At 41.7% G+C, this 27810-nt stretch overlaps 1 long non-coding RNA gene across 1 annotated transcript in view; it reads left to right on the forward strand.

Moving 5' to 3' along the window:
• LOC142017832 (uncharacterized) overlaps positions 1-16466 on the forward strand; it is a 56936-nt gene extending 40470 nt beyond the window's left edge. The window contains exons 4-5 of the long non-coding RNA XR_012646601.1: positions 3227-3295; positions 16373-16466. This is a non-coding gene — a long non-coding RNA (uncharacterized LOC142017832). The remainder of the gene's footprint in view (positions 1-3226; positions 3296-16372) is intronic.
• The last annotated feature ends 11344 nt before the right edge of the window (positions 16467-27810 follow it).

The raw sequence follows: 27810 nt of genomic DNA on the forward strand, positions 1-27810 counted from the left end.
CTGGCTGTTAGCAACATTGCTAAGTGCCAATGTTTTTGGCATGGGCTCCTGTTTTTAGAGTATATTTTGGTAAACAATTTTCAACTGAAAACTAAAAACTACAGTCTGAGGCAGGCCCATCAACGGGGAGGAGACAAAGGGGCAGCTGCCCTAGCATCTGGCAAATCAAAAGAGCCCAGGACTCTCAGCTGCCACTCTTGCAGGAGAGGTGGCAGCCAGAGCCCCAAGTTCTTTAAATTGCTACAGCCACACGCCAGGTTGCTCTCAAAGCTGCCTGGAAGGTATGGGTAGCAGTGCCGTGTGCTCCAGGCAGTGCTAAGAACTACCTGTCTCCAGCCCCATCCCTTTCACCTAAGACCCACCCTTCCAGGAGTATGGAGCTGGATCCAGCCACACCTTAGTCACCTGTCACCACCCCTACTCTAAGGTAAGTGCTTTTCTCTTTTATCCAATGTACCCTCATGACCGCACTAGTCCATTTAAACAGCAAGACAGTGCCGAATGCAAACAGCCCCCTTCTGCAGCCTGTTTCCACAGCTCAATTACCAGTGTTTTTGCAGCGCTAATTAGCATTCCTCAGAGCTAGCTCTCTTTGAGTGACAGGTAACCATGGAGAGTCAAAATCCTGTAGGTGATCACCAAGAGTCTGACTTTTCTTTTTAATTAAAAATTAGAAATGCCTTAAACAAAGATAACGTAATTCACTGATATATGCTATTATCCCAGGGTTGCCAAGCCGGTAAGAATACCATTAGCATTTTAAAAATGAAACAATTTCTAAATGAATAGACTACTCCAGGGCGATATGGGGGAGAGCAGGCTTATTGTCTGCAGTGAGAGAATATACCTATAATGATGGTACAAAATGACTAAATGGTATGTACTTCTCCAGGGTGTTGGCATGGAGACATAAAGAGCTGTTCCTTAATATGTGATGGAACCAACCCAATTTATTTTAGTTTTTTAATAAGATTTTTTTAAAAAGCTAACCAAGGATGTTATGCAGCTAGAAATCTGCTACACCAGTCAATATGCTAGAATTAAGATAATTATATTGGGATATAATATTCCATCTGGGTTATTCAAGAATGAGAAACTTAGTGGGACAGATCAAAATTAGCATCTTTATATTGCTACTTGAGCTCATATCTGCAAATGGAGCCAGGCTATCAATTAGTTTGAATGGTGTACATCAACTGAAGACAATTTACTCCAGATGATAATCTGGCTCCATTTGCAGGAATGGGCTCAAGCAGAAAATTCAGATCCAGATGTTTTATGATTGGAGGTACACACCTCCTAGGCCTGGGAAGGGACCTTAGGAGGTCATCTAATCCAGTCCCCTGCCCTCCAGGCAGGGCCAAACCACATCCCTGACAGGTACTTGCCCTAATCAGCCTCCTCAGGGATTGAGCTCACAACCCTGGGTTTAGCAGGCCAATGCTCAAACCACTGAGCTATCCCTCCCCCCTGTCAATGAATCCTAACTAGGGTTTTAGTACTTGCCCACTTAGGTGTTCATGCCCTCAGCAGACGAGTGATGAACTTCTTGGACAGAACTACCTAGCAAAAATTCTGCATATTCTTGGAAAATATTTACAATCTCCCGCTAAATCATGTTATGATGATTGTGGGTCACACATTAATGACACTACAAGGCAAGAATTATTTTAATGGAGGCCTGATAGACTACTCACTTGTATTCAGACCCTACACATTATTGTAAGGTATCATTTGAAAACTCAGAATTTTCTGATCATTTTTGTTGTGGTGAGATATATGTGGTAATATTGTATGCAAAGTGATAAGGTATCCCTGTAAAGTATCATTAAGACATGTTCCAAAACCCACAGCTCTGCCCAGCCAGAAGCTGACAAAGAGATCTGTCCTAAACAAAGGAATGGATGCTCTGCTTAGACTGCATCTATGAAGTAAATAGAGTCACTAAGCGAGAAGGGAAGCAAAGAAAACTGAAACAGATAATGAAAAAAACAGCAGAGACTCTCCCTCCCCATAGACACATTGTTTCCTAGTGCTCGGCTGGAAATATTTTTGCAGAGGGGAACCAAAAGTATAAGAAGGAAGGACAAATACCCAATAGCACCCCGCTCTCTCCCGCTGCTTACCTCCTTCACTGCACCACGGGAAAGGGAGCATTTGTTGTACTAAGCAGGAGAAGGGTTCTGGCCTACACTTACGGCTGACTGTATCTGAGATGGTATGTGATGGTAAGAGTCTTAGTTTTATTTTGCTTGTAACCACTTCTAACTTTTTGGTCTCATTACTTGTACTTATTTAAAGTCTCTCCCTTGGTAGTTAATAAATGTATTGTATTGTTTTATTGAATACTAAGTGTTTACGTTGAAGTGTCCGAAATAACCCAGGACAAGATGGTAAGGGGACCTGGCTCTGTGCCCCTGGAGGGGGATGTGCAGAATCTCACGTCTTTCCCTCCCCTCTATGGAGAAAGTATTAGGGCTGTTACTGATAGCACTCACCATTAGCCTGGAGTATGTGGAGCAGCTTCACTCCCAGGAGCCTCCTCTCAAAAATAAATATCTTTGGACCTAAAAGAACAGAGAACCACAAACACTCCTATCTCCACCTGAACCAAATCAAGTTCATTGAAAGGACAATCACAGTCTGTCTGCATAGTTTGATGAGCATCTTCTTGTAAAGATGACAGTTGAATAATTCTTCCAAAGAATTAAACAAGGTAATAATATATTTTAATTAAGGAATTTAAAGACAAGTACATATACAGCATTGCCAGGCTGTTACAGTAGTAGGGGCCAAATCCTGCTTTCTTTCCTCACATAAGTAATCCCTTGAGCTTCAAACAATTCCATCCTTGAGTTTTCAGCCTCCTTTCTGAAGATAATTCAACAACCTTCTTCAAGAGCACCTCCTCTTAGCAGTTTGCGACAGGTACTCTAAATAATTCAATATTTTGTCTCAGATAGTTTAGTAAGAAAACAATAAGAGTTTTGTTTAAGCAGGCAATGCCTTGATTTGACAGAGTTTACTATCCATTCAGCCATGTTAAAATCATATTACATTGTACACCCACAGCCTTTGAAAGGCATTCATGCATACCTATTTATAATCAGTAAAATTACACAAGCCAAGTTTTCTGCTCTCCATAGCACTAATGCATGATTTGGGAGGAAATGCCTGTGGTTTGCTGGCTCCCCAGAAAAATCAAAATTCTGTTTCTTTGTTACAGGAACAGAGAAATTCCTCTCTCCCTTTCGATATGTGATTCCAATGGATGTGAATGCAGTTAATTCATAGTGTGAGTGAATTCTAAGTTATCAGTTCTAGTGTCCAGCAGGTCTCCCAGTCAAATAACTGACTGGAATTTAATTACTTCCAAATTGAAACACAGCTACTTGTGTTTCATACAGTCTTTCAGCCCATGGTAAGGGATGCAAGGAGGTAATTTGCAGGTCCTGGTTTAAGCAAACTTCTGCCTGTGTGTGTGTAGTATCTATATACACATACAGAGAAATCCAGGGTGTGTGTGCACACATGCACACACACAAATAAATCATGCATTGTATCACAGTCTTATTGATCCTAGAACATTTTGATGTGAATTCTGAAAGCTTGCCTAGACTTCTCAGGATGTCTTGGAAGCATCTTGTACAGAAATTGCCAAGATCCTCATAGAAACAAGAACAGAAATTGGATCTCTCACCATATCATGGAGTGATCTCTATACAAAATATAGTGATTGCTATACAAAATCTCATTGTTTCCTTCAGTTAAGAACTTCAGCCATTCTGGAAGCTTATGAGAACACCTAGAGTCTGCAAAACTGATTTGAAGCTCTAGCAGAAACAGACTCATGGGATTTCTTGCACTTCCTTCTATTCACCCAGAAAATGTTTGTATAGTTTGTTGTGATATTTTGGCGTTTCTGTTTCTAATCTCAACCAAAAAGTTGAAAAATTCATGGTGATGAAGTTGTAATTGGAAACAACAGCTGTCCTGACTTATTTGAGTCTAGAAAAAAGTTTGGCTCTAATTAGATGAGAGTATTCTGGGAATTTTCAAGATGATTCTTGTATTACATGAACCTACTCAACAGCTATCTGGAAAAGTCTTTTAGACTGCAATAGATAACACTAGGTTTCTGTATAATCAATCTCCATATGCCTTCAGCAAGAGTGTCTGGGCCAAACTATACTCTAACAGTTGAGTAGTCATGACTTTGAGGGAGTTGCATGGTTGCCCAGAAGGTGGAATAAGGCCCTATTTGTGACACATGAAAATGCAAAAATTCACAACTGGTTTCAACTGTGCTGATTGCCAGTTCATAGTTTTATCACTTATTGCCTCAGTCGGGAAGAAGCATTTAGTGTGTAAACTATGAAATTGTAATTTGTTACTACATGAGCTAGGGCTTGACATGATGTATTATTTAGTACTCCTTAGACACAAAGCATGTGCTATCCCTGTTACCTGCTGTGCATACCTACAAAGGTGACCTAACATGATGCAGTCATTTGAACTGCCACAAGGATGCTCTGCAAGCATATTCCAAGAACACCAAGCACTTTTCAAACTTATTTTAACAAATGGCGAAAGAAAAAAAATCTGCAAAATCTTTTCTCTTTATATTTAATGAGCACCATAGAGGAGACTATCATAATTAGTCTATTTTAACATGAATCAGTTAATCTTCTTGCAACCTGGGGCACTGTGAAAAGCTAGGTTCCACAAAGATGACTACGTATCTCCTCTCCAGATATAATGCCCGCACCCTACTGACAGTTTGTCTTGGTTTTAGTCAATATAAGAATCCACCATTGTGCTGTCATTTTGAAAATTGTGTTCATATACTGTATATAACAATGATGCTAAAGAATCAAACCTCATCTAATGGATCATGAATTGGATACCTTGCTTAGCCCAAAATCACTAGCTATTTTAATCTTCTCCAAGGCAGTAAACGGGGAATGCCAAATGTTACCATTCTGTCTCAACCCTAGTAATGGGCAGTGGGTGGGAACTTCAACAAATGTATGTTTGTAAACATTTACCATCAAAAGAAAAAAGGACACCAGTGAAACTGTGATTTTTGCCCACAACAGATATTTAATATAGTGACAAACATATAAGCAGTCAAGTAGCACTTGACTGCTTTTTTGCTTTAATAGTATATAGACTAGCACAGCTTTTTCTCTGTTACTCGTGACAAACATGCATGGAGAATGGTCTGACATTTATTTCAAGGAAATGCAATATGAGATAAATGCACAAGTATGCAGATAACTATTTTACTGAAGTACAGTTTGGTTGGAGCGGTGTTTTCTTTCTTTTTTTGTTTTTTCCTTTTTTTAGCCGTTAGATCTTTTTTTCCCCCCACAAAAATATTGCACCATTTTTTGGTCAGCTTAATATTTTACATTTTTAATTTGGGAACCAAATCCATCAATGATGAGTAAAGATGGCCACTTGGGAAATCCTAAAATAAGGATATGCCCTCTAGATTAGGCTCTTTTCCACTCTCCAAGCATGATCACATTTCTTTTGAAGGATCTTGTATGGATCACAACTTGTCAGACATGTGTGTACACCAGGTCTACTGTGAAATACACAAAACTACATTTCAGACCCTTTGATTATGTTCTGTCTCTCCCTGTCTGGATAGCTTTTCAGAAGCTGACAGAGCCTTTACAATTTAATTGGCATTGACACCTTTTGAAGCAATGCCTTGAGGCACTAAGGGTCATTGTCTACTTTTTTCTGTTTTTCTCCAGCTGCCTCCACTTGGCTACCTTGCAGCCTGTGGTGCTATGCTGGCCCCTGCATTTTTCATTCATGTTAGCACTTGTACTGGGTCCTATTACAAGAGCCCTTGTTAAATCCCCAGCAGGCAGTACCAAAAAGATATTTTGACTATCTAGGATTTGCCACAGAGAGGTAGCTGTGTTAAGGCCGTATCTTCACAAAACAAAGAAGCAGTCCTGTAGCACTTCAAAGACTAACAAAATAATTAATTAGGTGATGAGCTTTCGTGGGACAGACCCACTTTTTCAAATCTGGAAGATTCTGATGAATGAAAACTGAAACAAAGGAAATTTAACAGAAAGATAGAAAAAATGAAAAAAAACCTGACTATCTGCAGCCCTCTAGCAATAATGGAAAATAAACTACAAATACAAAAACAAATGGAAGTCCTGTGGCACCTTATAGACTAACAGATATTTTGGAGCACAAGCTTTTGTGGACAAAGACCCGCTTCATCAAATGCATGAGTGGGTCAGATGACAAAGTGGGTCTTTGCCCATGAAAGGTTATTCTCCAAAACATCTGTTAGTCTATAAGGTGCCACATGACTTCTTGTTGTTTTTGAAGATACAGACACGTACGGCTACCTCTCTGATACAAATACAAAAGTATCCCAGTTGCAGTGGGTATTGAGGTAACCAAGGAGTCAGTCTAGGAATCTCTGAACCAATGCACTTACTGTCAATGCACTGGTTACTAGCCCTGGTAATTAGACTGCATCTCTGACTTTGCTTGCTTAGAATTTGCTGGCTATAATTTTCCATCTCACTTTTCACTCTGTGTAGCCTCCACGTCCCTCCTTTTTGACCCTCTAGCACAGCTTGATAAATGGTGTGGAATATACAGCCTGAGCCCCATTCCAGGGAAGAAACTTTAGACTGATATTTCCAGAGCCAAGGAGCTTGGACAGCTAAGGTTTCATATACACGATGAGATAAAATCGATTTTATTAAAATCAATTTAACACTGGGTTTTATCCATTAGATTTTGAGCATCTTCACCTTCCCACATACTCCCCACAAAATCAACTTACTGCTGCCATACACAAGTAGCTTAAATCAAGCTTAAATCGACTGCTTCAGCAGTGTATTGTGGGAACCTATCCCAAGGTTCCCTGAGCCCTGTTGCATTCTGGCCCCACACGTAGACGCAGATATACGACGACATCTTCCCACATTTCATTCCCCTCTTTCCCCTGCTGTGTTAAGTATGTCTAAGTAGACACGGATGCTACACTGAAACTTGAATGAATCATTCACAGTTAAGGCTTGGGGCAGCTAAAAGGCAGTACACTTTTGATAGACACGAATATTGTGACCACCCACAGAGAACCTTTCAGGAACTTGAATCTGGATTTAAGCCTACAAAAGAAGACACTTATGTTCAAGTAGACACGGCTGCTACACTGAAACTTAAATGAATAATGGAAGAGTTATGGGTCGGAGCTTCTAAAAAACCCCAGACTACAGCCAGGTTTGGAACTGCAAAAGAAGACCCTTAGGAAAAGAATATTCCCCATTGCAATCCTTACTTTGAAAACTGTGTTAATGGTATAGCTAATACATTTGCCTTCATTGAAACATATGGCTCTGAGCAGCTAGAACACCCTCAGCTACAGCCAGCCCCAAAAATTGTGACCTTCACCACGCATGAACTTCCCGGTACCTTGCACAGCATGTCCTTTTATTGGTTTAGGGTCATGTCACATGATGTGGCTGGGTGCAGGAATGTTCCAGATGGTGTGTCGCCTCTGGAGTGAGGGAAACGAAGGGAGCAGGGATCAGGACAACATGTAAATGGCTGAAAAGGAGTTTCTCATCCTACCACACAAACACAACCCCCACCCACAGCCTAGCTGACCCATGGTATGGAGGGGGCAGTGGCTGGCGCCAGGCAGTGCAGGAAAAAAGGAAGCTAGCAGGGGTATACACAGAACCACAGATCCCCACAGCTGTGCTCTGCTATCCCTCTGCTCTTCTGATTTGGCAACCTTGATAATAATTTTTGGACCTCTGTGCTGTATATATCGAGTCTGTTCTGGTAAGGCTATGATCTGAAGAAGTGGGTCTGTCCCACAAAAGCTCATCACCTAACAAATTATTTTGTTAGTCTTTAAAGTGCTACATGACTAATACTTTGGATCACGCTTCAAACTTGCACCGGTCCTGTCCACCTGATCAGCGCTTATGCTCCAACCCTGTACTCCACAACAGAAGTAAAAGACAAGTTCTACGACGTGCTAAGTGCTGCTGTAGCACAAATACCTGCTCATGAACAACTGTACATCTTGGGTGACTTCAATGCAAGAGTTGGAGCTGATTGGGCCTCATGGCCTTCCTGCTTAGGACACTTCGGTGTGGGAAAAATGAATGACAATGGACAGCGTCTCCTTGAACTGTGCACGTACCACAATCTGTGCATCACAAACACATTCTTCCAAACAAAGCCACAGCACAGAGTGTCGTGGAGACACCCACGCTCGAAGCACTGGCATCAACTAGATGTGGTCATCACTAGGCATAATAACCTCAAAAACGTCCTTCTGACACACAGCTATCATAGCGCTGACTGTGATACCGATCACTCGCTAGTTTGCTCCAAGCTCAAGCTGAGACCCAAGAAGCTGTACCGCTCTAAACTTGCTGGAAGGCCCCGCATTGATGCCAGAAAGACGGCAAACTCGGAGAAAGCTGAAAAGTTCAGAGAGACCCTCCAGGAAAATCTGCGCAGCGGCCCTGGGGGCGCCGATGCAACATCCAAATGGCAACATCTGAGGGATACAGTTTACAACACGGCCTTGTCGGCGTTTGGAAGAAGAGCTAGAAACACGAACGACTGGTTCGAAGCTAACTCCGATGAGATGATTCCGGTCATTGAAAAGAAGCGCGCTGCACTCCTGGAGTACAAACGCTCACTGAGCCAGAGTACCCAGCAAGTGCTTAGAGAGGCCAGAAGAACAGTACAGCAGACAGGCAGGCGCTGTGCCAACAACCACTGGCTCCAGCTATGCAGCAGCATCCAGACCTCTGCTGACTTTGGTAATCTCAGAGGAATGTACGAGGGTATGAAGAAGGCATTAGGACCCACCCAGAACAAGATGGCACCTCTGAAATCCAAATCTGGTGAAGTCATCGCTGACAAAGCCAAACAGATGGAGCACTGGGTTGAGCACTACTCCGAGCTGTACTCACACAAGAACGTTGTGGTTGACGCAGCCCTCCATACCGTCGAGCTCCTACCAGTAATGGACGAACTGGATCAAGAACCGACTGTGGATGAACTGAAGAGAGCCATCGACAGCATTGCAGCAGGAAAGGCCCCTGGTCAGGATGGTATACCACCAGAGGTAATCAAGTGTGCTGCGGACACACTCCTGGAACTCCTACATGAGCTACTGTGCCTGTGCTGGAAAGAGGGTGAGGTTCCACAGGATATGCACGACGCTAACATTGTAACGTTGTATAAGAACAAAGGAGACAGAAGCGACTGCAACAACTACCGTGGAATCTCCCTCCTAAGCGTCACTGGTAAACTGTTCGTTCGCGTCATCCTTGGCAGACTCCAGAAGATTGCTGAGAGGGTGTACCCCAAATCGCAGTGCGGATTCCACGCAGAGAGGTCTACCGTTGACATGGTCTTCTCTCTAAGGCAGCTGCAGGAGAAGTGCAGGGAGCAGAGAAAGCCACTCTACATAGCCTTCATCAACTTGACCAAGGCTTTTGACTTGGTCAGCAGGGATGGTCTGTTCAAACTGCTCCACAAGATAGGCTGTCCTCCACGGTTACTCAAGATGATCCAGTCGTTCCACAAAGACATGAGAGGAACCATCCAATATGACAGCGCATTATCAGATGCTTTCAGAATCAGGAGTGGCGTCAAACAAGGATGCGTGCTTGCTCCAACATTGTTTGGGATCTTCTTCGCACTCCTCCTGAAGCATGCCTTTGGATCTTCAACAGAGGGCATCTTGCTGCACACAAGATCTGATGGGAAACTGTTTAACCTTGCAAGGCTGACAGCTAAGTCTAAGGTGCGAGAAGTCCTCATCAGAGACATGCTGTTCACAGACGATGCTGCTGTAGTGTCTCACACAGAAGACCAGCTTCAGAAACTGCTGGATCAGTTCTCCAAAGCGTGAAAGGATTTTGGGCTTACCATCAGCCTAAAGAAGACGAACGTACTCGGTCAGGATGTTGCTGAATCCCCATCAATCAGCATTGACAACTATATGTTAGAGGTCATCCACGAGTTCGTTTACCTCGGGTCCACCATCACTGACACCCTGTCATTGGACACTGAGCTAAATTGGAGGATCAGAAAAGCAGCCACAACTCTGTCCAGACTCAGCAAGAGAGTGTGGAATAACAACAAGCTGTACACTCACACCAAAATGCAAGTCTACAGAGCCTGCATCCTCAGCACCCTGCTTTATGGCAGCGAGACTTGGACCCTGTATGCCCTCCAGGAAAAGAGGCTGAATGTCTTCCACTTGCGCTGCCTCAGGCGCATCCTTGGAATATCATGGAAGGACAGAGTGACCAACACCGCCGTCCTCGAGCAAGCTGGAATCCCAACCATGCACACCCTCCTCAGGCAGCGTCGACTCCGCTGGCTTGGCCACGTCCACAGGATGAATGATGGAAGGATTCCAAAAGACATCCTGTATGGTGAGCTAGCCTCTGGCAAAAGACCTCCCGGACGCCCCCAGTTGCGTTACAAAGATGTCTGCAAGAGAGACCTCAGAGAGGTAGACATCGAGCTGGACAACTGGGAAGAACTAGCAGATGACCGCAGCAGATGGAGGCAGGGGTTACACAAGGGCCTTCAGAAGGGCAAGTTGAAGATCAGACAGCTAGGAGAGGAGAAGCGAGCGCACAGAAAGCACAATAAGGACTTGCCAGACACCCACTACATCTGCAAGAGATACAGCAAGGACTGTCACTCTCGTGTGGGTCTTTATAGTCACAATAGACGCTGTAAACGAAGTCCTCAATTGAAACTTTAAAGGGCGCGATCCATAGTCTATGCAGACTGAAGGATGACTACTACTACTACTAAAGTGCTACATGACTGCTGTTTTGTTTTGATAGAATACAGACTAACACGGCTATCTCTCTGTCACTATTCACAATAAGGCAGGAAGTCAACAACAGCATACCCAATTAAATTGCGAAGGGAATTTTAATTAGGCTGCCTATATTTTCCAAGTACAATTCAGGACAGAATATTAAGGGTGATAATGTACTTTTACTCTTAAGAGTGGAATGAGATCTCTTATACTGTTGTCACAACATGAACAAAAGATGTACTTCTGCTGCAGAAGCAGAGCACTGGCTGAGTCCTGACTCAGAAGACACCCTCTCCTGATGAAACACCCACTCATTGGCTGTGTCTACATGAAAAAATATCATTGAAGTTAAGCATCTACACACAACCTACTTATGAGTCAAACTTCAAAGTAGGGCACTCCTCAATTCCCGGGAATGGAGTAAGGACTTCGAAGTTGGGCTAGGAATTGGCCCAGTGAAGAACTGAGAAAACAAACACTGAGGCCCCATTGAGTATATAAAATAACTTTTGAAGTTGCTTACTTCAAAGTACAACTTTGAAGTAATGGGCTTCCAAGTTGAGCATTTACACATACCCTACTTCAAAGTTAAACTTTGAAGTACGGCACTACTCAATTCCCAGGAATAGAGTAAGGATTTCAAAGTTGGTCTACCTACTTTGAAGTTAACTTCAAAGTAAGGGAAAATGTGTTTAGACTCTCTGCGGGTACGTCAACGTAATGCCTAACTTCGAAGTTAGTTCCTAATGTAGATGCATGCCTTATGTAGAAAGTCAAGATACTTCATTTATCTTCATGCAATGTTTGCATTTTTCACTTGCTTACTTTTTAAATTATTCTTTTGTTATTTGGAATTAATTAATTAATTTTCACATGAAACCATGTGAAGTTCCATGACTTTACCAGCATGTGGATTTTTCAAGAGACCTTCAGGCCAGAGGACTTGATGGCACTTCCCAGACAATGAATAGCCCTGGCACTTTTCATAAGAGTCTGTGTTTGCCCTGGTTTCTTTGACACAATCCACAAAAAACTCTTTACTTCCACCTGCTGGTAGCTAGTTGTATTGATGTGTTTTTGTTTTATTTTGCTTTGCTGGTGACAACATTGTTTGTTGATTCTTAATGATGCTGACGTATCTGGTTGAAAACCTTTGGGAACCTTCAGAATGTGAGGCATTATATAAATATATGCTATTATGACTTCATTTTCTTCAACACACATACTCAAGTTTCACTTTCTTTTCATTTGCATTCCATTTGCTCTATAGAAGAGACCAAATAAAAAGCCTGCATCTAAACACCCAACTTCTGTACTGTTCACAGAACGGAATACAGTTCAGATTTTTGCCTCTTGGACTCTCTCAAACTTGCACTGATATCTTTTTGCCACTTGGAAATGTTACTAATGCACAGTAAGTTGCAATCAAACTCTCCACCTATCCCCTGGCATAGGCTAAAAGGTAGCTGGGTGTCTAACCCATCTGTCTCAATGACTACAACGGGTCAGCAACCTTTCTGAAGCAGAGCGCCAAAATTTGTCCTTTTGACCTCTGGGTACAGTCCTAGTGTAGTGATACTTTTTAAAGTCACTAATAGTCCTACTTACAACAGCTTCATTAATAAATTAAGATGCAGACTTTTTCTGCTTAGGTGGTAGCATTGGTAGCATTTTGTTAATCCACAGGCAGCACAGCTTTGAATAAAGCTCCCAGCTGCATGGGAGAAGAGACATCCAGTGATAGCATACGTTTTCACTATAGGGAAGATCGATCCTGCTGTGGTTGATCTTCCGGAGTTTGATATAGCGCGCCTGATAAGGAGATGCTAACTCAAACTTACAGGGCACCTGTGTCACAGCCACTACTGCCGCCCCTCACTAGGAGTACGTTTGCTCCTGTCAACCTCCTTTAGTGGAGATGGTGTGGGAGCCCAAATTACAGTACATTGACTCTAGGTGTGCAATTAACATAGCAGGAATGCATACTGTAATTTGACCTTCCACTGCAGTGTAGACGTACCCATAGTATTAGCTCAAGAAATTTACTGCCCAAATACACACAAAATCCAATGCACCACCCCTCCACCAGATGGGAGGCTATGTAATTGACCAATATTATGCTCAGGTGTTTGCTCACTGCTGGGTCAGACTCAACAAGAAAAATTCCTGTAATTGATGGAAAGAAATGTTAGTAAAGTTTGGAATAGAAATTTGCTGTCCCCCCATTTGCAGCCTCTCCTAGCTAAACACTTAGTATATCTCAACTGAAAAAGGTGGGTCTCAACAGTCAACCCAGGTTAGCTAACTCAGGTTACTACATTAGTACATGGTACATTGTGATTCAGCTATGAACTCAGGTTAGCAGCTCAGGTGCAAACTCACAGGTCAGCCAGTGATAGAACTAGGCTGCTACCCCAGTTAAAAGCCCATTCCGTCTCCACTACTATTTTAACCCAAGTGAGCCCATGCAGGTTAGCTAACCTGCGTTAAGAAAATATTTGTTTTTGAAGGGTAGAAAAACTTCAGGTTAATTTGCAGAGATTAAGGCAATTGGCAAAGGAGAAGGAAAATACTCTGGAACAGTCTCTGTCTTGGCAGATGGGGCAGGTTCGCTTATCTTCTCCAGAGCTCTGCCTTTCCACAGGATGTGTATGCTGCGTCATCCCTGAGCAACCCTGACAGGAGTTTTGGCTGCAATATCTCCCCACTAGACTTCAAATTTGTGGATTCACCCAAAGAGCTCTTGAAAATTTCAGTCTTAAGCTCTGTGACTCTGCTTGCCCAGAGTCGTCATAATTCTATTGCACAAAAATAAGCTACATTAAAAGGTTATTATTAGGATTTCAAGTCAAACTAGCCTTAGGATGTGCCAGAATTCACGTGACCTGTGCAACATTTCTTTGAACTCTTTGAGCTTATGCATTGAAATAAAGTTTAATTACATGATCACATTGTGATGGGTTGGGACAATATTGAGTCAGCCTATTCAGCCACTCTGGGGCCCAATTAACCCCTCTTGCTGAGCCAGCTACTAAGGCCTCCTCTCGCAAAACACACAGGTAGGGACACACCCAGCTGCAGAAAATAGACACACACAGAGCAGCTCTGGGAAGATTCATCTGAAGTGACATAGTGCAACCTCTTCCCACCATTAGAAATGATATTAATTCTCTTATAAACCAGAAATAAGTTTAACAACTCAGAAAAGGGGTGTTTTATGCAGTCAAAGACGTGGCAAATGGAGCAAAGCAAATGACTATGAAAAATAAAGAAACCAGTGACATGTAAGAGCTCACCCTAATGTGGTTCTAATAATTTTCTTCCCAGACCAGGCATTCTTCCAGCCTGGGCCCAATCCCTTCCCCCAGTTTAGTCTTAGTTGTTTCCAGCTATCATCTGGTGGCAGGGGAGAACTTATAAGCACCACTACCCATTTCCACCCCTAAATAGGCATAAAGCAGGAATCCTTTGTTTCCTATTTTGACCCCTTCCAGGCTTCTGACGGAAAATTACAGAATACAAGATGGGTCCTTGCACCAAGTGACATGGTCATGTCTCTGCAGGGCCCCTATAGCCATTCATCGGGAACTGACTGCTGTGTTCACAGAAAGTTCAAGGTCCTTTACAGTTCATGGTGTCTTGCTGATGGGCCATCTCCACTGTGGCTTCTTTCATTGTTGTACCTGAAGTATCAGCAGTGGGTGCAACCCAAAGCATGAAATATGAAATTACAGCTACCCAAGTCAATACTCCTAACTTCTTGTGTATGTGTGTGCACGCATGTGTGTTTATATATATGGAAATGGAATAATCATATTCAGTACATCAAAACCTTTCCAACGACATGTTAAATGAGCCATCTTGTACAAATCATATCTCAGTTATGTCATTCATATCATAAGCATATTTTCATAAAGCATACGGAATGCCCCATCATACATATATTTTCCATAGGATCCCCACCTCATCCAGTGCACAGGATGGATGATACTCAATAAGCAGCTGTATGCATCACTGTAGCACCTCCTCATGTTGCTGCATGTCACTGCAAGAGCCTTTTTATCTAGTGTTCTTGTTGACTTTCATCTTTACCCTGAAAGGGCCTGGCTTTGACCCCTCCCCCAGCTCCGTCTTATCTTGCCCAGACCCCTTCCAGAGTGAGGAAAATATAAGTAAAAATAAAAACCACAAACCCATATCCCCACACAAAAGACTTTCCAGACCCTATTCTTCAGGCTAAATCTCCAGCTCACTTTGTGTGTTCTTGCCATCCGTCTTTTTTATATATATAAACCATACAAAAAATAGTAGAACTGGAAGTATGGAGAATGGGTAAAAACCTATTAAGAGTATGGGACAGCTTCCAGATGGAAAAAGATTAAAAAGACTGGGTCTGTCCAGCTTGGAAAAGAGACAACTAAGGGTGGACATTACACAGATCTATAAAACCATGAATGGTGTGGAAAAATGAATAGGGATGTCACCATTACTCCTTCACATTACCCAAGAGCTAGAGGACACCCAATGAAATTACTAAACAACAGATTTAAAACAAACCTAAGGAAGTACTTACAGAACACATAGTCAACCTGTGGAATTCATTACCAGAAGAGGGTGCAAAGGTTAGAAGTATAACTGGGTTTGCAAAAGAATTAGATGAGTTCACGGAGGATAGGTCCTGGGATGCCAACCACTTGCAATTTTCTCACAACAGGCCACACTGTGAACCCCTTCCTCTCAATTAATAATACCTTTCTTCACAAACAGACTCAGCAAAATCCATGGGTTTACTGATAGCCTCCTATTCATTTTGCACAAGGGACACACAAACCAGCTCCATGCTTTTTGTGTACAGAAACAACTAAGTAACCACACGCAACATTGCACATGTTTGTGACTGGCACATGTGTACCACATGACTGAACAAGTGATAGTGCAAAATATAGAAGCCATGTTTTCAACATGTGGTCTTTGTGTCTCTTAGCATACAGAATACTACCACATGGACATGTATTATTAAAGTGCGACATCTCAGCAGGAACTACCTCTTTCTAACCGCATATGCTGGCGGAGCACTTACCTTCTTTTTCTTTGGTAACTCAGAGCCCCTCTCTGAAGAGAGGCACAAGTACAGCACTTCACCTTGTAACCCGGCAGGTTATTTTAGCTCTTGCTATCACAACACAAAGCTGTTGGCCTTATGAGTTTTTTTTAAGTTGTCAAGGGAAAGGGGAGTGGGCCTTTGGCGGTGTTCCATTATGTGAGTTGTTTTCTTGGATTGATTGCCAGCATTGACACTAAATCACTTTTTCAATGAGCCTCATTTGATGAATGGTGCCCCACCAATACTGGAGAAAACAATGGTAACTGGAACAGCACAGGTGGCCGCATGCCCTTGTAACTGGCTGATGAATCAAGAGACCCAAGAGGAACTGAGTAAGTGAGAACCAGAGTGGCAAATGTTTTCATCTTTCTCTTTTATGATTTTCCTTTCTCCATTTATAGGTGACATTTTAGAGACTGAGCTTTGTTACAAACTATTAGCCCAAGGCAGTGGGCTGGGGAAGTGAGACTTCATGGAGAAAACAAACACAAAGGATGTGTGAACAATTGAAAACTACAAGTGATATTAGTGGCTTGTAGTTGAAGGAATTTCACTTTGGACTGAAGTTCAGACAGTTGTCTTAGTGCAGTAAAATGAAAATCAGCACCCAATACGCCTTGAGACAAACTACAGAACTGTCAATTTTTTCCTTTTTATCTTCCAGAAACTTGTATTTGAAATGAGAAGTCCCCATCCACCCACTACACAGAGATAGAGAGAATTTTTCAGTACCTGCTGTACTGCACTATGGTATTTTCCCTCACAAACCAAGGGACTGCCAGAAAAGCCCACCAAAGCTAGAGATCTTTGAAACAAATCCAACTGCTTGAATGTGTTCTGGTGGATATCATGTACATCACTACATTACAAAACATGCATTCATCATAAGCAAAATAATTATGTTTACGCGGGGTCTAAGAATCCCACCCACACCAGCTACTCACTGGCCTAAAATTTGGAGAGTAGCAATACGGAAATCAAATTACTCCAGGTTTACACCAGTGTAAAAGACCAAAATCTGCACTTTAATATGGCGATGTACAAAGTGTGGCCTACCTTTGAGAGATTATGGGATCAACCAATTTGTTCAGGTATTATAAAGCTAGATGCACAGCTGCTGTCAACTGATGGACATCCACAGTTTACACCACACTGCACTCCAGTGGAATCACAGCTTCTGGGAATCTGGCCCTCTGTTCGCCAGTTGAACTGGGCAAAAAAATGATACACACTTTACGGATGGGAAATGCAGTTTTGGTTGACCCAAATGAATGTGACAAACATCATTTTGGCCGTTCAAAAAAATCACTAAATGAAGCTGGGACAGGGTGGGGTAGTAGGACATTTACTGGTATCCATGAAACCCAAGTTTGAATCTTTACTGTGGAACAAATACAAACTGTTTGATGATCCAAAAATTCTGAAAATTTCAGATTTGGTTCAACTCGAACATATTTTTAAACAAAACAAAACAAAACAAAACAACTATTTCTCCAGTTGTAACTGCCGGATCTGTCCTTGTGTATGGGGCAGTAATTCTGTAAGATCACTCTCAGCCTTAAAAGGATAAATATTTCTCCATCTTTCGTATGATTATGCCCTGACTGAGGCTTTGCCCACACTGGCAATTGAACAACAAAGCTTTTGTTGCTCCAAGATTCTTTAAAATAAAATAATAAAAATGATAATAATAATACAACACAACACTATGAATGATAAAAGTTTTGTCACAGCAACTGCTCGTGTAAACAGTGCTTTGTCAATAGCAGTGCTTGTCTGCAGACAAAGCACAGCACTTGTGGGGTGTGCGAGTATTTTGCCAGCAAAAGTGCCAACAAACAATATGTTGCAGTAGACTGCCCAACTTTTAGTGATCCAGCCATGTCGACACGGCCATGTCACTAAAAACTGCATCATGCAGAAAAAGCCTGAGCTAGGACTGAGACAACTATGTGCCTGTTGCTCTTTGCAACTGTTCTCCCAGGGAAGGTGTGCTCACCCTCCCATTGCAATCTAATTCAATCCCTGGAAAAAAGGAAGAAATTTTGCATTGGCTTCCAATGGTGGAGACAAGTACACCTGCTGATCCCTCCAAAGATGTCTAAGAGAGGATGCCATCAAACTTCCATGGACTTCTCCTGGCATTGGGGAACCCAACTCCTAGCCACTCTGCTGAGGGTAAACTTGATGACTAACATATTAGATATATTCAATGGATAAAGCAGGGAAAAGATTAGCTGACTGAGTTGCCAGCTGGAAGCCCTAAATTTGACAAAAAGCACAAATTTTATCCAGAGATTATTAAAAGCACATCTGGAAAATGTACACAAAAATTCCTTTCAAATTAGGCAGAAGCAGGGGGGCTTCTACTGTACTAGATGTTGTTTTTCTTCCACCTCTAGTCAGAGATAAACTGAAGTGTCTCATTGCAAAACCTTGAGGAAAAGAAACAGTTGAAATTTAGAATTCCCAGTAGTCAGGCCCCCAACCGAAGGGAAATGCAGTTCCCCTTATTAAAGTAAATTAATCAGTGAACAATATGTGAGATGATTACAGAAGGGAAGGGGAGTTCCTCTTGTTAAATGTTTACCATTGAAGCCCTGAAGGGGCTCTCAACGTAAGTAAAATCCTGGAGGGAATTAGGGAACATATGCATTACAATCCATTATTTCCTGTAGTTGGGTATATGGAACGTGTGCAGTATTTGGCAGAAAACTCTGCCCTGTAGAGAGGTTTGTTTTGTTAAGTTCCTGCCATATTCATCTAGCCTGTAGGGGATATTTAATAAATACTAATAAGAAAGCTTAATATACTTGCAGTGAGATTTTCAAAACTAGTAACTTAAAAGCCCCATGTTTAGGTATCTAAATAAGTGGCCTGATTTTCAGAAGTGTTGAGTACAAAATAGCTTTATCTAAAGTGAGTAGTCTTGGAGGATCAGCATGTTTGAAAGCCAGGCCAAATATTAAGATGCCTAAATATGGCTTTCGATACATAACTTTGGCCTTTTTTTAAAAAAAAAATAGTATTTTCTTCTGTACAGCATTGTATAGCTAAGTGTTTGAACTATGTCACGTATATTTTAAAGTCCACCTTTATTATAAGTCTACAGTAAGTGAGCAAGTAAGTAAGTTTTGTCCCAAGACACAGTGAAGGGGAGGAGACTTGTAGATGACCTATGCTCCATGTGGAATAGAAGTGTTAAGTAGTAACAGTAGTAGTAGCAGTACAGTAAGTGAGAACAACTTCCAGATAGTACAAACACACCAAAAAGAAACTACTTAGCTATGAAGGAACTTGAAACAAGATCATAAGTCACCTTAAAAACACCAAGGACAGTACAACAACTTAATCAAAAGCTTCAGAGGAGATATGGAATGGCCTGTTTTTGATTGATGTACTCCTTGCATGGATGAGATACAGGCTGCAAAGTCACTGAATGTGGGATTGTTACTCTGACAAAATCCACCAGCCCCAGGCATATCAGTGATATATCCCATTGTCCCACTACACTGATGAAAATCATTAAAACAACAAATCTTTATGGGTATCTTGTGCATAAAGGGTTCCACCACTTCGCTCCATACTTAAAGCCTAAGGCAGTGAGCTCATTGATTCTCTTCTCTAAGTGGCACTGCCCATTCTCTGTTATGGCTCTGCTCCGAGTCCAGCATATGTATTACCTGGTGGAGAAGAATGCACTGCAGAAATAGAACAGGAGGTCGGAGGCACAGTTATTGATCCAGGGAGCAGACAAACACTAGCAAACTGCCCCAGTTTACCACTCAGGCCAGAGGCAGCAAAGGAATAACCTACCTGATGCAGGGACCCAGGAGAAATATTAAGCTTTGTTAGCTTTTAAAGGAAACAGATAAAATGAGAGTGAAGGAAGCAGGAAAAAAAGGACACAGTAAGAATAAGCAACGCAGTTATATTGAAGTTGTTCTGGAAACTGTGGAAGATTCTATGTTCACTTTCACCCCAGACCCTCAAAAACTTTAAGGCCACAACTCAACAGGAAAATGTTTGCTTTGCACAGCATTCAGACACACACAGCCTATGAACCTACTTACAGAAGCACTATAAGTAGTTCTTAGAACAAGGCCAAGCAAGTATCTCATAGGTATGTCTATGTTGCAGCAGCATGTGGCAGTTCCCACCTCAAGATGATGGACACATGCTAGCACGACTCAAGCTCGAGTACTAAAAATAGCTGTGTGACCAGAGATTCTGCATGGGCAGAAGAGTGACCAGCAGTGGTGGGCAGCCTAAGTGCACTAGTTTAAGCAGAACTAGCATGTGAAGCACACTCCTAGCTACAGTACAGATTACCCTTATTATAACTGTTGGTCAAGATAATGAGGTGCTCCATTAATTCCATTGGGATTGTCCACAATCCATAGGCCTTAAACCATTACAATGGCTTTCCTGAAAGAACATTCCAGAGATGGATGTGTTCCACTGTTATGCCAGGTGAATAAAAGGACAGCTGGGAAAACAAAGATTAGGACTTTCAAATAGTTCCTTGCCCAGAAAGTCTCTTGGAAACCCCTTCAGGATGGCCATTTTTTCAGTTTCTCAAGTTGCCCAATGACATGCTTGCAGTGAATGAATCACATCCTGAGTTTATGCGCTTGGCCCCTCAAAATGCCACAAAACTCTGCTAAGGCAGGCCGGGGGGACTTAGAAGCTAAAGAGGAGGAAGACTGTATGCTATTAGCATATCTTCAATTTTTGTTAATTTTAGAGGTAGCTTGCCAAATAACTGTCGCACACCTTACGGTCCTATAAAGCCCCTGCGCAATCATTCTGGCAGCAACAATACATTGGATATATTTAAAATTCAGGAATAAATGCAGTATTGGGCCTAATTCCATTGTGATGACATTTTTCTCCAATTTAATAGTGGTTTCCATGCATGAGTTTGGGGGATCAGGCTGGATTTGCTTCTCCATTAGTTGCTTGGTCATTTATGCTGGAAGCCACGGCCCTTGAGAGCTCAGCTTTATTTGGCCTTGCAGTGGAGACTGTGAAAAATATGGGTTAACATTAATATTAAAGACTGGATCGGAAATGAGTACAGACATTTCACCTCTAGCTCATCATTTAAATTCAGCCCAGATTGGGAGTGACTAAATGTTATTTACAGCTAAGGGCTGTATGAAATGAGTTTAGTGTTGCTAATCTAGTGCTGAGTCTATTCAAAACATACAAATCTCTGACCCTACATGTCACAATTGTTGGTGTTCTTAGCCTAGAGGCCAAACACTGGAGAATGGACCAATCACACCCTGTTAGGATTCATGTGTTTGAGGCAGGGTTGAAGCTCATCAGAAAAGAAACATAGGGAATCTAGCACTGCCACTGCATGCACCGTCCCTATTCTATGAACAAACAGAAAACTTCTGTTGTCAGTACTCTCAATCTGGTTGTTTACTACAAGCACTTAAGGCCAGTTGTTCAGAGGTGCTAAGCATGCACAGCTCCCATGGACATGAATCAATATACCTCTAAAATCAAGCACTAAATGGTATTGAAAATGAAGTGCACACACAAACATACCTACCTGTATGTACACATAATTCGTACACGTGTCAGTTTTACCTGGGCAACTTTGCAAATATAAGGCAACAAAAGGGAACATTAGTCACTGTTGATGAAAGGAAAAGAGAAGGACAGAATTAAAAGACTCCACCTGCTTCTAATTTGTACCCCAAACACGAGAGAATGTTAAAACTCAGAAAGGTATATATGTTTCTTTGAAAAAGTAGCCCAGTGTCTGGGGGAAAAGAAAAGAGACCTTTTTTACTTACCTCCTGTGGTATCAAAGAAGCCATTAAAAACCAATAAAATGTTATGAAGCTTTTTTGCTTTGTGAAAAAGTGCAATTAATATCTTTAAGCGGATGATTATTGATTTTTATAAAGCAATTTACAGGCTCCTAAAGTTGTCATTATTCAATTCTCTGTGCACCAGAAAGGAAGACTTTTCAGGAGAGAAAGCCGCATGCTCATTTGCCCATGAGCACAGGCAGAATTTACAGACTTCTAGTGATTGCTTGTTTTCCAGGACATTTTTTTTTTTTGGTGCTGCTGATGTTGTTAATGTTCCAGCACAGGATTAACCCTTTCACTCTCACCTGAGACAGAATTTTTTGTGGGCCATTACTGAAATATTTTGCTTGTCAGATATTCACCCACTGTTCAGTGTTAGTGGGTTGGATACTCAGCAGAGCAGACTTCATGTCAGAAAATCAGCAGCTGCTCGTATATCACATTGGTCATTAGTGGAGGATCATTCTGGACCTTTGCCCACAGCACCTTGCTATGGTAGAAGAAGGGCTATAAAACCCTAGGCCCTGTCAGCTGTTGTCATTTAGGTGAGAATTTATCAGGTCTCAGAGTGCCCTCTTACAGGATTATTATGAATAATGAATGAAACTTTATGCTACACTGAGGCATTAATAAGACTGGGATAACTGGGAGAAAGTCAGTACAACATGATAGCTGTAACTTTCTGGTTTAGCAAATACACAACTGGTGGCTCTCTGGACACACTGCTAGACATGGTGACTAAAATGAGGGCCTCTTTTAATAATTAAATAAGGCTGTAATGTTTGTAGTTTAGCCTACAGACAATAATACTGAGCTAGTGATGCAAAGGCTTTCACTGAAAAGATTTATACACTTAAACCAAATCAATTCAAACTGAACATTTTTAGATTTTTTCTGTGCTTTTAATGTGCTGAAATAAAAAATGGTAATAAATGTTAGGCGTCTTGTTTATTTTTTAATCTCAGTTTAAAAAAATGAAGAGGGATGAGCATGGAGTTGCGTCCTCACAATGTAAATGATGCCTAATCAGTTGTTGATATGGTCAGCGATTAGTTAGGGGTCCTGGTTTTCTTCTTTGCCTACTCACTGCTCTGCACCACTACACCACTGGCCAGCTGCACGCTACACCACTGCTGCAGTGCTACTCCTGCTGGCTGCTCTGCTGCTTCTACCAGCTGCACTCATGCTTACTACTTGCCCCAGCTTGTGGTAGATTTGGCTCTGGGCATAGGTCAGTGATTTCTGCTCTCAGCGATTTCAGCGCTTGGCTCAAAGCCCAGCCCAGCCACAAGAACTCTGCAGCATCCACTGGAGAAAATTTAAAACAATACAGGAGAATCCTCAAGGAGCCTCTTTTAACTCAGTCATTGAACAGTGGGGAGAAACAGGTTGACCCAATCTTACAGCTCATTCCTGGAAGGTATGTAGCCTGATGGTTCAGAGTCCTGCCCATCCTCTCCTCTGTCACTGAATTCTGGCAAGGGTCCCTTGTCTTTACAAGGTTTTTTAAAGTCATTATGAAACATGGCAAAACAAAGTCTGTTTTTTCTGCATTCCCACAATAACTGCAAGCACAATTCCTATGCTTACCATTACATAGTTTGTGGCCTCACAATAACCAAATTAGTTACAATGGGCAAAACACAACTGTACCAGTTGACTATGTAAGTAGCAGATCTCAGCACACAGCAGCAAACTGTATTTACATACACACTCAGAGGGTTTCTCTCACTTTCCAGCAAGCTGTAATGGAAGCATTCTTCCATACCTTCCTTACACCAAGTTTTCAAAGGGAAGACAGCTTATGACTAGAGCTGGATCAATGGGATGAAATTCCAAAAACACTGATTTTAAAAGATCTGCTTTGGGGGAAATATTTGATCTTGTTGAGAAAAAATAACACAGGAAAATCATGAGCCATGGTGGATGGAAGAGAAACAGCAAAGGCCTCAGAAGGCAAAGAGATGCAGAAAGATCCATGTGATTTTAAATCTAATATGCACTCATGGATGGAAACTTTCTACTGGTGTCACATCATGCAGTCCAGAGCCATCTTTATCCATAGAAAGAATATGTAGCTGCACAAAGCACCCAAAAATTTGGGGCACAACTGGGTCTTAATATCTGCCCACCTGCCTCTTCCTACCCCTATTCTATCAAAACAAAACAGCAGTCATGTAGCACTTTAAGGACTGACAAAATAATTTATTAGGTTATGAGCTTTCGTGGGACAGACCCACTTCTTCAGATCATAACCTTGCCAGAACAGACTCAATATATAAAGCACAGAGGTCCAAAAATTGTTATCAAGGTTGACAAATCAGAAGTACGGTTGTCAAGGTTGGCAAATCAGAAGAGCAGAGGGAAGGTGGGGCGGGTGTGGAATGGGGAAATTAAGAGTTAGATGAAACATCAAAGTATGTGAAAGAGTCCTTTTAATGGGCCAGGTAGTTGCTGTCCCTGTTCAAACCACATGCTAATGTGTCAAATTTGAATATGAATGTCAGCTCTGAGCATTCTCTCCATAGACAGCTGTTAAAGTCCCTTTTCAGTAGAGCACAGTCAGATCTTTAACTGAATGGCCCATTCCATCAAAGTGCTGGCTGACAGGTTTGTGTATTTGGAGATTTATGGTGTCCGTTCTATGTCCATTCATTCTTTGTCTAACAGTGTTTGCAATCTGTCCTATGTACATGGTGTGTGGGCATTGTTGGCACAGGATGGCATATATGATGTTAGTTGAGGAACAGGAGAATGTGCCCGTGATTCTGTAATTAACGTGGTTAGGTCCAGTGATGGTATCTCCAAAATAGATATGTGAACAAAGTTGGCAACCGGGCTTGTTGCAGGAAAAAGTTCCAGGATTCGTATTATTGCGGTATAGCCTGTGGTTGCCAGGGAGAATCCTCATGAGGTTGGGTGGCTGCCTATAGGAAAGAACAGGCCTGTCACTTAGGGCCTTCTAACCTAACCACATTAATTACAAAATCAGAGTCACGTTCTCCTGTCCCTCAACTAACATCACGTGCCAACAATGCCACAAACCATGTACACAGGACAGATGGCAAAAACTCTTCGACAAAGAATGAATGGACATAGAACAGACCTCAAAAATCTCCAGATACACAAACCTGACAGCCAGCACTTTAAAGACCTGAGAGTTTGTGTTCAACTGAAAAGAGACTTTAACAGCCTCTACAGAGGGAATGCTCAGAGCTAACATTAATATTCAAATTCAACACAGTAACACGTGGTTTGAACAGGGACAGTAATTACCTGACCCATTATAAGGACTCTTTCACATTCTTTGATGTTTTATCTAATTCTTAACTCAGCCCCCCTTCCCCCGCACACCTGGATTCACCCGCCACCCCTCTACTCTTCTGATTTGCCAACCGGGATAACAATTTTTCTGATTTGTCAGCCTTGATAACAATTTTTGGACCTCTGTGCTTTATGTTATGAGTCTGTTCTGGTAAGGCTACGATCTGAAGAAGTGGGTCTGTCTCACCAAAGCTCATCACCTAATAAATTATTTTGTTAGACTTTAAAGTGCTACATGACTGCTTTTTTGTTTTAGTAGAATACAGATTAGTACAGCTATCTCTCTGTCACTATCCCTGTTCTGTGGCTCTGCTTACCCCAGAGACAAGTATCAGTGGGGCAGCTGTGTTAGGCTGTATATGCAAAAACAACAAGAAGTCCTGTGGCACCTTATAGACTAACAGATGTTTTGGAGCATAAGCTTTTGTGGGCATCTGACGAAATGCATCTTTGCCCACGAAAGCTTATGCTCCAAAATATCTGTTAGTCTATAAGGTGCCACAGGACTTCTTGTTATTTTCCCTTCACAGAGGATTTAGTTAACTAAAAAGTGAAAAAAGCCTGACAGACCTATTTGCAGAACACTGAACCTATGAAAGAGCCATTCAAGTGGTAATGAAGCCATCTAGCAAGCATTTGATACATACTGTCAGTTTCTGAATTTACTGCATTGAAAGGACTGTAGTTTAAAAAATGGCTTTAAAATATTTCATTAGTGTATTGCTGAATATTATAAAATCACATCTTTAAAAAATCTTCTCTCATCTACCCCCAGCTGTTGTTGGCATAGGACGGCTGTTTAATAGTACTGTGTAGGGCCCCTAGGGACATCCCTGGCACAACCTCTGCTTTTAAAACAGTCATTAAATAAAAGCACTGTAGCCAGCAGCAGAAGTTAGGAGCACCAGTCCAGCTCCAAACTCAGCCCTGATCAAAGTTATGAAAACAACTAAGACAGAAGTCTTAATGCTGATCATTTTATAACTTATCTATGGAGCAGAAACAGTGAATTTTCACTGCCTTTGTCTCTTCACAGAAAGAAGACCAAAGGTGTGCTTCCAGCCAGCACCCAGAACAACCAAAGAATGACTTTCAAAATGGCTACATGTCTGCAGTGGGTCATACAGGGGGAATATAAAGGCAATCACTGACCAGCTGGAATGTTCTTGGTTGACTTGAAAATCTCTTATTCTAATCTGTTTGAGGCCTGATTCAAATGCTGTTGAAGACTATAGAGAGAACCCTTTTAACTTCAAAGAGAGCCACTGGTATACACAATCTAGATTTATTTCCAACATTTCAATTCATAATCACAAATATTAATTATCACTATCTAAATTAATATAAGTAAAATATAATACACATGCATGTTAATTTTTCTTGTAACTTTGCGTTAATACTGCAAAACCAACAAAACTAGTAAGATACCACTTGATTAAATTGGACAGAAAATTAAATTTTGTCATGATCTGTAAGAGCCTTGGATAGAAGGGTCAGGAAAATCGAGAGACACCGATTTATTCCTGTTTACAGATGAACATTTTCTTAAAATGTGCAACATATCTCCTCTATATCATACTGACCCTTCACTCACTTCACTACCTTCCTATTGGCTATTTACTCAAATTTAATTCAGTCCATATTTGGGAGGTCAGATAGTTGTCTCTAACCTACCCAATAGACTGCCCCATTTTAAAGGCTCAGAACCTCCTTTAGGAGCTCACTTTTTGGTTTTCTATGGACTGTTAACCCAAGACTAAACAGCATCTGCTGAAGCGGGTCTTTGCCCATGAAAGCTTATGCTCCAAAATATCTCTTAGTCTATAAGGTGGCACAGGACTTCTTGTTGCTCTCAAAGATACAGACTAACATGGCTACCTCTCTGATACAAGACTAAACTGTGTTTTTTGTATGGCGGGGGCGGGTGGTGAGAGAGAGAGACTGAACATTCTAGCTGAAAAGCAATATGACCCCAGATTCACCACATCTACCGAACAAAATGTAGTTCTCACACTTTCAGTTCAGATTTTCCTGCACAGCATTTCAGTGATGGAGGGAGAGACTGAACAACAAAACACTGAGCTCTTTCAGTACTCTATAATTTTTTGCAGTGTTAAGCTATTACAGCAGATTAGCATAATATGGATAGCTACACTAGGTCAAGTAGATGGACAATATAAAACATTACAATGGAGCATGCATCTCTGATGGCTACTGTAATACAGGTTGAACCTTTTTAATCTAGAACTCTCTCATCTGGCAAACTCCATAACCCAGCATGATTTTAGTTGGCTGGATGACAATTTATCATGGGTGTGGCCAAGCATCCCGTGGTCCCATAAAGTTTGTTTATAGCTACCAGTCCTGGCTCTTAGTGCTCTATGCTGCTATTTAGCTGTAATTTACCCCCGAATGTCTTTTAAAAGCCCCGTAAGCAAAGGGAAGTGTTGGTAATGCTTCTAGACAATATGACCTCCTGTGGTCCAGCAAACTGTCTTGTCTGGTTCTGGTCTGCTCCCAAGGGTGCTGGATTGGAGAGGTTCAACCTAGAATCATAGAATACTAGCACTGGAAAAGACCGCAAGAAGCCATCAAGTCCAACCCCCTGCCTAAAGCAGGATCAACGCTAACTAACTAATCCAAGTCAGAGCTTTGTCAAGATGGCATTAAAAACCTCTAGG

Source organism: Carettochelys insculpta, chromosome 9 (genome assembly GCF_033958435.1).
Source record: "Carettochelys insculpta isolate YL-2023 chromosome 9, ASM3395843v1, whole genome shotgun sequence".
NCBI lineage: Eukaryota > Metazoa > Chordata > Testudines > Carettochelyidae > Carettochelys > Carettochelys insculpta.